We start from the raw sequence: 9,142 nt of genomic DNA on the forward strand, positions 1-9,142 counted from the left end.
GCAGGTTTCATGAAAATGGAAGCCACAACACGAATGATTGCCGAACCCTCCACACACTAAGAGCCAATGGCGACACAGGGTTTGCCCGGCGCAGCAAATCGCACAGTAGAACGTAGTTGCCGTAGTAAAGAACCTGCGCCGTATCAACGTAATAGAGGGAGGAGCCCTGATGACAAACATGTCCAACCGAGCAAAAAAACGATTTGGCCGCAGCAACCATCGAAGAGAGGTGTACGCTGTCACAGGAGGAAACGCAAAGCGACAGAAGGAAGGATGGAAGCAGATTACCTTCACTGAGGAGGAGGAAATTGGCATTTCCTTACCCAATGACGACGTCTTTCTCATCGACGCAGTCTTGGGTGGACAGTGGGACGTAGGGAAGATGATGATCGATACGGGATCCGCAGTCAACGTCTTATTCAAGGGATGCTACGAAAAGATGGAGCGTAGTGGCAAGAAGTTAGTACAGGACAACGAACCGTTGATCAGCTTCTCTGGCGACGTAACCCAACCTCTAGGCTCGGACTATATGACGGTACGCATTGGGACCGTACCATGCACAGTTTGCGTCGAAGCTGAGTTCATCATAGTTGAAGCCTACAGCTCCTACAACGGGATCATCGGTCGCCTACACTCAACCGGATGTGAACTTTCATCGCTGGACACATGATGCTCATCAAATTCCCAACTCTGCATGGAACATGACAGGTCCGGGGTTCACAATCTGTAGCAAAAGATTGCCAAACACGCGCGATTAGACGCACGCGCAACCGACACGAAATCACATGCCGCATAAAATTTGACCGATAAGGTTGTCTACGCACGAGACGACGAAACACCGAAAAGTAAGGGCAAGCAAAAGGCTACGCCATACGAAGCCAAAACACCGGTGAATCCCGAATCTTCCTTGAAAAGCATCACACCGTTCCCGCACCACCCGGAGCACAAGATCAAAGTTGGAACAACTCTTAGTCCAACAGTTGAGAGGGACTTAACAAGCTTCTTGGGTGACAACATGGAAGTCTTTGCATGGTCCTATGAGGATATGCCCGGCATTTCGCCCGACATCATCATGCATGAGCTTCACATCAAACCCTCCGCACACCCAATTAAACAAAATTGCTGAAGCTTCGACGATGAGAAAAGCATGGCAATACGCCAAGAAGTAAACAAATTGAAAGGCATGAAGTTCGTTTGGGAAGTCCAGTACCCTGAGTGGATTTCAAACTGTGTCATGGTCCGTATAGCCAATGGCAAATGGCGAATGTGTGTGGATTACAAGAACGTAAACAAGGCATGCCCCAAAGACAGTTTTCCCCTACCTAGAATCGACCAGCTAATTGATGCAACAACAGGTCATGAGTTGCTAAGTATGATGGACGCCTACTCCGGGTACAATCAAATACGCATGAGCCCTGCGGATCAGGAAGCTACGACCTTCGTTACTGACAGAGGCATGTACTGTTATAACATCATGCCCTTCGGGTTAAAGAATGCAGGTGCTACGTATGTGCGTTGCGTCACACAAATGTTCGACCAGCACATCGGTCGGGAAATTGAGGTATACGTCGATGACATGTTAGCCAAGAGTATAAAGGCCGAAGACCACGTAGCTAATCTCTGAACCATCTTCAATGTGCTCAAAACATACAAGATGCGATTGAACCCGGAAAAATGTTTTTTCGGCGTGACAACAAGTAAGTTCCTGAGCTACATCGTCAGTCAACGTGGCATAGAGGCAAACCCGGAAAAAATACAAGGCATCCTGAATATGGCGCAGCCGGTACTTAAGAAGGATGTAGAAGTCCTTAAAGGAAGACTCGTGGCATTATCTCGATTCATCTCGAGATTGACCGACAAGTGTGAGTCATTCTTCAAACTGTTAAGGCGCTACAAGAGCAAACTGATCGAATGGACACCTGACTGCCAAGAAGCCTTTCATGGATTAAAAGACTACCTCACTACAGTACCATTACTGTCAACCCCACAGCCAGGAGAACCTCTGTACCTTTACCTCACGGTATCTACAACCGCGGTCAACAGTGCCTTAGCTCACCGCGATGAAACTAAAAAATTGCCAGTCTTCTACGCAAGCAGGGCCATGAACGGCCCAGAGACAAGATACGCAACATTGGAACAATTAGCCCTTGCGCTCATCGTAGCAGCTAGACGAGTGCGCCACTACTTCCAAGCTCACAGCATCCACAAACTTACAAACCAGCCTCTCAAACAAGTACTACAGAATCCAGAACACTCCGGGCGACTCAGTAAGTGGGCTATTGAACTGACAAAATTCAATATCGAATACAAGCCGCGACCCGCCATAAGGGGACAAGCTGTAGCTGATTTTATTGCAGAAATGATCCCTTGAGATATAGCAGAAATGGCACCAAATGACATCATAAACCCCACCACAATTTCGCCATGTAACTTGCACGTAGACGGTTCCAACTGCGCCAAATCTAGCGGAGCGGGAATCATCTTAAGCGGACCGGGGGGACTCGAGCTCGAGTATGCTTCAAATTCAACTTTGCTGCCTCCAATAATGTAGCGGAGTACGAGGCATTGATTGCAGGACTATAGTTGGCCCTCAGCACTGGTGCCACCAGTATCAACGTATTTAGTGACTCTCAGCTCGTAGTCAATCAAATCACCAGGCCTTTCACTGCCAAAGATGAGAAATTAGCAGCCTACCTGGCATACGCCCCAACACTGTTGAAACGATTTGAATTCTACCACATCACTCAAATACCGAGGGCCAATAACGCAAGGGCGGACTCCCTAGCAAGACTTGCCACGACGCAACCACACTAATGCCATAAGGATACCAGGGTTGAAATTCTCCACCATCCCTCCATCTCCCAGACCTTACAGTAGATATGCCAGATAGAGCGCGACCAAGCCTCATGGATGGATGAGATCATAGCATTCAAGCATAACGGCAAGCTACCCGATGACAAGGATGTGGTACGGCAACTAAAGAAACGCACGGTGAGATACTATTTGCGAAATGACACGCTCTACCGCCAAGGTCTGCTGAACGCCGATCTGAGATGCATTACAGCCGAAGAAGACAGGAAAATCTTGCATGAAATCCACAGTGGCGATTGCGACAACCACTACGGAAGCCGCGCACTAGCTGGTAAAACTCTGCGAACGGGATATTATTGGCCCACACTAGCCACCGATGCACAAGAGCTTGCCAAATCTTGCCATAAATGTCAAATTCACGGACCCATACCACGCCAACTCTCAGAACCGCTATCCTACATAGTCAGCCCGTGTATCAACTGCCTCTGGGAAATAGATCTGATAGGCCCGCTTTCCGTCGGGAAATGCCAATTCAAGTGGGTCTTTGTGTGCATCGATTATCATTCCAAATGGATCGAGGCTGTGCCCCTGACCGCCATTACAACCGAGAAGGTCCAAACCTTCCTGCAACACAACATCTTCTACCGCCACGGTACGCCGGAGTCTATCATCACAGATAACGACACACAATTCAATAACGACCACCTCATCACATGGTGTAGGGCAAGAGAGACTAAGCTCAAATTCACATCCGTGGCGCACCCTAAAACAAACGGGCAAGTAGAAGCCGCCAACAAGTTGATCAAGGGCCTCCTTAGGAAAAAACTCGATAAAGCCAAATGGCTTTAGCCCGAAAAACTCGACGAAGTACTATGGGCAATCAGTACCACACCAACAGAAGCCACGGGCGAGACTGCTTTCTGTCTAATTTACGGCACGGAAGGAGTCATTCCCATCGAAGTAATCCAGCCAACACAACAGGTTTCGCTGTTTGACCCCGATACCAATTCGGAAAATATGCAACTTGATAAAGATTTCTTGGAAGAGAAGCTTATCGCAGCGCACCGTCACAACATTATGAAAAAACAGCGCGTGGCACGCTTCTATAACTCCAGAGTCAAGAGCAGGACACTTCAGCTAGGCGACTGGGTCCTAAAGAAGGTCAAAACAAAGGTCACTGGGCTACGCCCGAGATGGGACGGAATATACAAAGTCATCGAAGTCGTGGACGTACTGCCTAGAGGACAAGTACGGAGAGAGACTAGTCCACCCTTTGAACATAGAACAACTTAAGTACTACTACAAGTAGGAGTCTGCGCGTAGCGCAACACATAGGGACTTGGACTGTTGAAGTACTTATGGCACACTGCCAAAGCTATCATTGTACAAAACGGCAACGGCAGGCTATTAATGAAATGAGGAATTTTTCAAACCATTGATCCTTACTACGCTAGCGTACTACAGCAATTAAATTCATTCAACAAACTATTTCATTGTGCGCACAACAAAGATAGTATTAAGCATGTAGCCACAAGTATACGATAACAATCACATAACGTTGCTACGGCAATAACGTAGAATAAATCACTCGAAGAACCCAAAATAGCTGCTATTCATTAAAGGTAGCAAGTTCGGCACAACGGCCATTACAAAAGGGAAAATTCAAAAAAATACAAGGAAATTGAAAGCAGATGATAAAACACTACGAGACCGAGGGATGCTGTTTAGTTACGCTGCCTTTATACACCCCATCCTACTCCTCCCTCGCAGCTCGATACGCTGGCATTCCTCAGGCCGCATCACTGGTACCCGCAGCATCTAGTTCCGCCGCTTGCCCCGATTCACCTTGTGGCGATTGTGCATCCTGATGCTCTGAGAAGAAGGAGTAGGATAAGGGGTCTCCAGATTAGAATCAGACCTGTTATTATCACAAGAATAACCAGAAGAAGAAGAGTTAGAAATTTTCTTACCATCTTCCCCCCGCACTTCAGCTTCCGCAGCAGAAGAAGGCTACGAGAAAGGCGGAATCACCTCGTGCGGCATCGACGACGCTTCTAAACCTTTCTCGCTTAGCCGACCTTCGTAGTCCGCGGGATCCAGCATTTCCATCTCCTGGAACTGCGCGATCATATCACCCATGGCAGTAACGTAGTACCCTTCCAGTTACTCGGACATTTCCGCGGATGATTTGAACGCAGCTACCGCGTTAGCTGCCGCTTCCTCCGCTACGCGGGCCTTTTCCATCTCCGCTTCCTCCTTCACCCGTCTGACAAGCTCCTCGGCCTCGACAAGGGTAGACTGCGCCGCATCTATCTCCGAGGCCACTTGCTGCGCCAGCGACTCGGCCACCTCCCGACGGGCAACCTCCTGCCGAATATCCTCCTGGAGGGTTGCCGCGTTCTCTAACTTGGCCCGGGCATTGGCCAAATCATTTTTCAAACACAAGACCCTCGCCTCGCGGCTGCTATCCCGCTCAGTCACTTCGGCGAGAAGCCGCTCAGCTTCGAGGGCATCCCGCTCTGCGTCGAGCAAGTTAAAAACCATCTTTGCTGCCCTCGTTGTAGCAAGACCAAGTCGGCTTCGCAGTTCAAGACCGGATCCTTCAGGCCACCGCAGTCCTCCTAGCCGGCACGCTGACTGAGCAAGACCAGCTTCTCCAATTCCGGGGGCTCCCAGTTGTCTAAAGGGACTACGGTCCAGCGCTGACAGATCCTGGTAGACCCGAGAGTCTGTAAAAGTGATAGGCGCCATCTGCATAGTCCTCTGTCTTTTAGGCGGCGGAGCTTCTACCATAATATCCTCCACGTTTTCGGGAGCAGCAGATGACTTCTCTTTCCTTGAAGAGGCGCTCTCCCTCTGCACCTTCTTCCTCCTCCCGGCCTTTTGGGACTCCGCCGGATTAGCCAACTGCAGATCGGCATCGATGCGGCCTACTCCTTCCGCATCACTCCGACGCGGCAACCCTTGCTCATTCGGCAGGCTCGCATGAGAGGGAACAGGCAGATCCACGACATGCGGGGAATCCTCGACCCACTTCGCGGATGCAATCACTTTCTTAGTGGACGCTGCCACTTTCTTTGACATCACGCGTCGCAACATTGTTACAGCTAGCCCTTCGGTGTCCGGTGTTACGTCAGGATCTTCTTGCTACAAAACCCTCGCGTAGCAGATACAGTCCGACTTCTCAAAGTTCCTATTTACCGAGAGCGTCGTAGCTGTACACGCAGCAACAGATCAGTACGCCATAAACAAAGAAAATATAAACTGAGAACGTAGCACTTTTACTTACAATGACGGTGGAGTAGTCCTTGCTCTAACAAAAGATACGGGTTCGTCAATACCTTCAAATCGTGGATTAAGTCCTCACCTTGACACCTCCAAAGGTATGTCACACGATTCACGCGATTGACTTCCCGCTCTGACAGCACCAACCTCTTTCCCGTTGCGCAAAAAAAAAAAGGGTCAGCAAGCAGTTATTTCGTAGCATCAAATTTAGTAAAACATTAAGACCTACAGTTAATGGTTTGAAACCGCGAGGGAATACTCTTCTCTGGGAGATACTCTATCCTGTTAATACGCCCGTATTCCCATCCCCTCTCTACTACGAAGCTATTTTTCCTCCAGTTAGCTTCCGAGGAGGGCCAGTTCTCCAAGACTTGGAACTCACTACGCTCGTCTCGCCTAACGAATCGTGCAGTCCCTCCGTTACCATTCCGCTGGTTATAATCTATCTTGAAGAAATGGAGTACCTCTACCGCAGTAGGAAACCAACACTACGAGAGGTGGAAGAGCGAGCAGAGGCCGAGAAGGACTCGCCACATGTTGTAGCTGACTTGACCAAAGGCCAAGCCGAACTCTGCTACAAGACACTGCAGGCGCGGATCCAACGGTAACTCTACCCCAAGCCGTAGTATGGAAGGACTAACCAGCGCGTACCCATCAGGCAGTATCGAGCCAAACTCATCAAGCCCGATTGCCTGAGCAACGATCGTGGCAGGCAACTTGAACTCCTCCACGTAGCCATCTACCACGGCGGAGTCAGCTCCATTCGGTTCCTCTACCTCTGACCTCTGCACTCTGCACTCTGCACTCCGCCGTCTAGCCAACGCTTACAGGCGCTAGACAGTGTTGGGCTCGAAGTACTAGTCCCCGAGGCGCTCGCAATACACTCACGTACGCCTTGATCTTGGCCCGGAGTGAGATTCACCTCACTTTCTCCAACCTCCTCATGTCTTGACTCCATGGTGCCTGACGATTCACTTGTTTCCCAATTCGCTAGCACCCTTGCAAAGACAGAAGCACGATCTTCACAGCGCGAATTGTTTCCACCGCTTCGCCGCACCAAGTTCAAATAGTTGGCCTCCAATTCACTCGTCCACGACCCAGAGGATGACGACGCGAACCAACTTCCCTCTGCAGGCGCGGAATCGCTATCAGTTAGTATATTTATCCTAGGCATTACGCCGCAGTAAGCAACACCGAAGTCAAAGACGAACAACCTAAAACTAGAAGTCAGAAAGTTAAATAGATCTATGCTACAAACCTCGCAAGAAAGAGTTTGAAGAACATGAAGAACACGAAGAACTCGAAGAACATCAAACCCAGTTAGCGGCCACAACTCATCAACACCGCCCGCACAAACACCCCACTTAGCCGGTAAACACCCATCCAAAGATTAAACAGACTCAAAACCTACCAATTTGACGGAAAAACCCAAACCTACAACCCCTGATTTACCCTATAACCACAAATCCACCAACAAACAACCAAAACCATATGACGTATAAAAGAGATTCCGATCAGAAACATACCTCAAAAAGCCGATTTACACAAAGATCCTGATAAGTTTCCGTCCAAAGCTTGAAGAAAAGAGACAAGAGCAAAGGAGGGGGAACGAGAGAGTTTTTAGAATTCGAAAACATGGAACTGTCGATAATGATAGCCATCCTATCCCTTTCACCCTTTTATAGTAAACTTCATACCACATCTCGCCCGTTGATTTCTCAAAAGCACTCCTTAACCGTCAGATCCAGAAAACCGTTACTCATATCTTAGCCGTCGACCCAAGAGACATCGCTCCAGATCTCGCCACGTGGCATGAGTTACCGATGCAACGTTTCGGTTACACACGCATTAACTGCATACAATAACTGTCTTCTCGGATAACGTCACCTCTCACGAAATTGAATCGTTCCCGGCATGTCCGCCCATTGCATGCACGACACGTGCTGCCCACAGCGTGAATTGCGCTGCTCTCAGGCTAGACCACCACGCTCAAAGATAGCGATAAAAACGTCCTACACGTAAGAATTTACTACGCTATGACGGACGCACTACGCTCAAATATAGCGATAAAGACGTCCTATGCGTAAGAATTTACTACGCTATGACAGACGCACTACGCTCAAAGATAGCGATAAAGACGTCCTACGCGTAAGAATTTACTATGCTATGACGGACGCACTACGCTCAAAGCTAGCGATAAAGACGTCATACGCGTAAGAATTTACTACGCTATGACAGACGCACTACGCTCAAAGATAGCGATAAAGACGTCCTACGCGTAAGAATTTACTACGCTATGACGGACGCACTACGCTCAAAGATAGCGATAAAGACGTCCTACGGGTAAGAATTTACTACGCTATGACGGACGCACTACGCTCAAAGATAGCGATAAAGACGTCCTACGCGTAAGAATTTACTACGCTATGACGGACGCACTACGCTCAAAAATAACGATCAAACGTACTACGCATAAAAATTTACTCTACTACAACGGAAGCACTGAAACCAACTAACACCCAAAGAGGTTCGACACGGCCCATTACACCATCACTAACTCGGCATTCCTTAACCGGGGAGTGGGGGGACTACGAGAGGGTATGTGGGACCCACCGCTGATTATGGCAAAATGCTTAAATATTAACTCCCCAGTCAAGAAATTACCTCCCTAGACTGGGAACTTGGGGGGGACTTGTTGGCATAGGCTTATGCCCGCCATAATCAGCACAACTATTAGCGCATTAAGGCTAATAAATAGCCCAGTCTTACAATACTAACAGCGAGTCAGCCGCACTAGCTACGCAATGGGCCTCCCCGCGGTCCAAACTGACTACGGACACGCCCTCACGCGCATCTCAAAGAAGACTCCAGAGAACACCTTAATCGGACCTCGTCCCACACCGAAAGATAGGTAAATGATCTACCTCAACTCAACAATAAAAAATCAAACCCTTGACTTCATAAGGTAAGTACACTACATCCTCCACTATTACTTTGCATAAATTATCATCAGCCTAACTTGAGCGTCGGAGAGTTGAAGACCACG

The sequence above is a fragment of the Argentina anserina genome, chromosome 1, assembly GCF_933775445.1.
Source record: "Argentina anserina chromosome 1, drPotAnse1.1, whole genome shotgun sequence".
In the NCBI taxonomy this organism is placed as follows: Eukaryota; Viridiplantae; Streptophyta; class Magnoliopsida; order Rosales; family Rosaceae; genus Argentina; species Argentina anserina.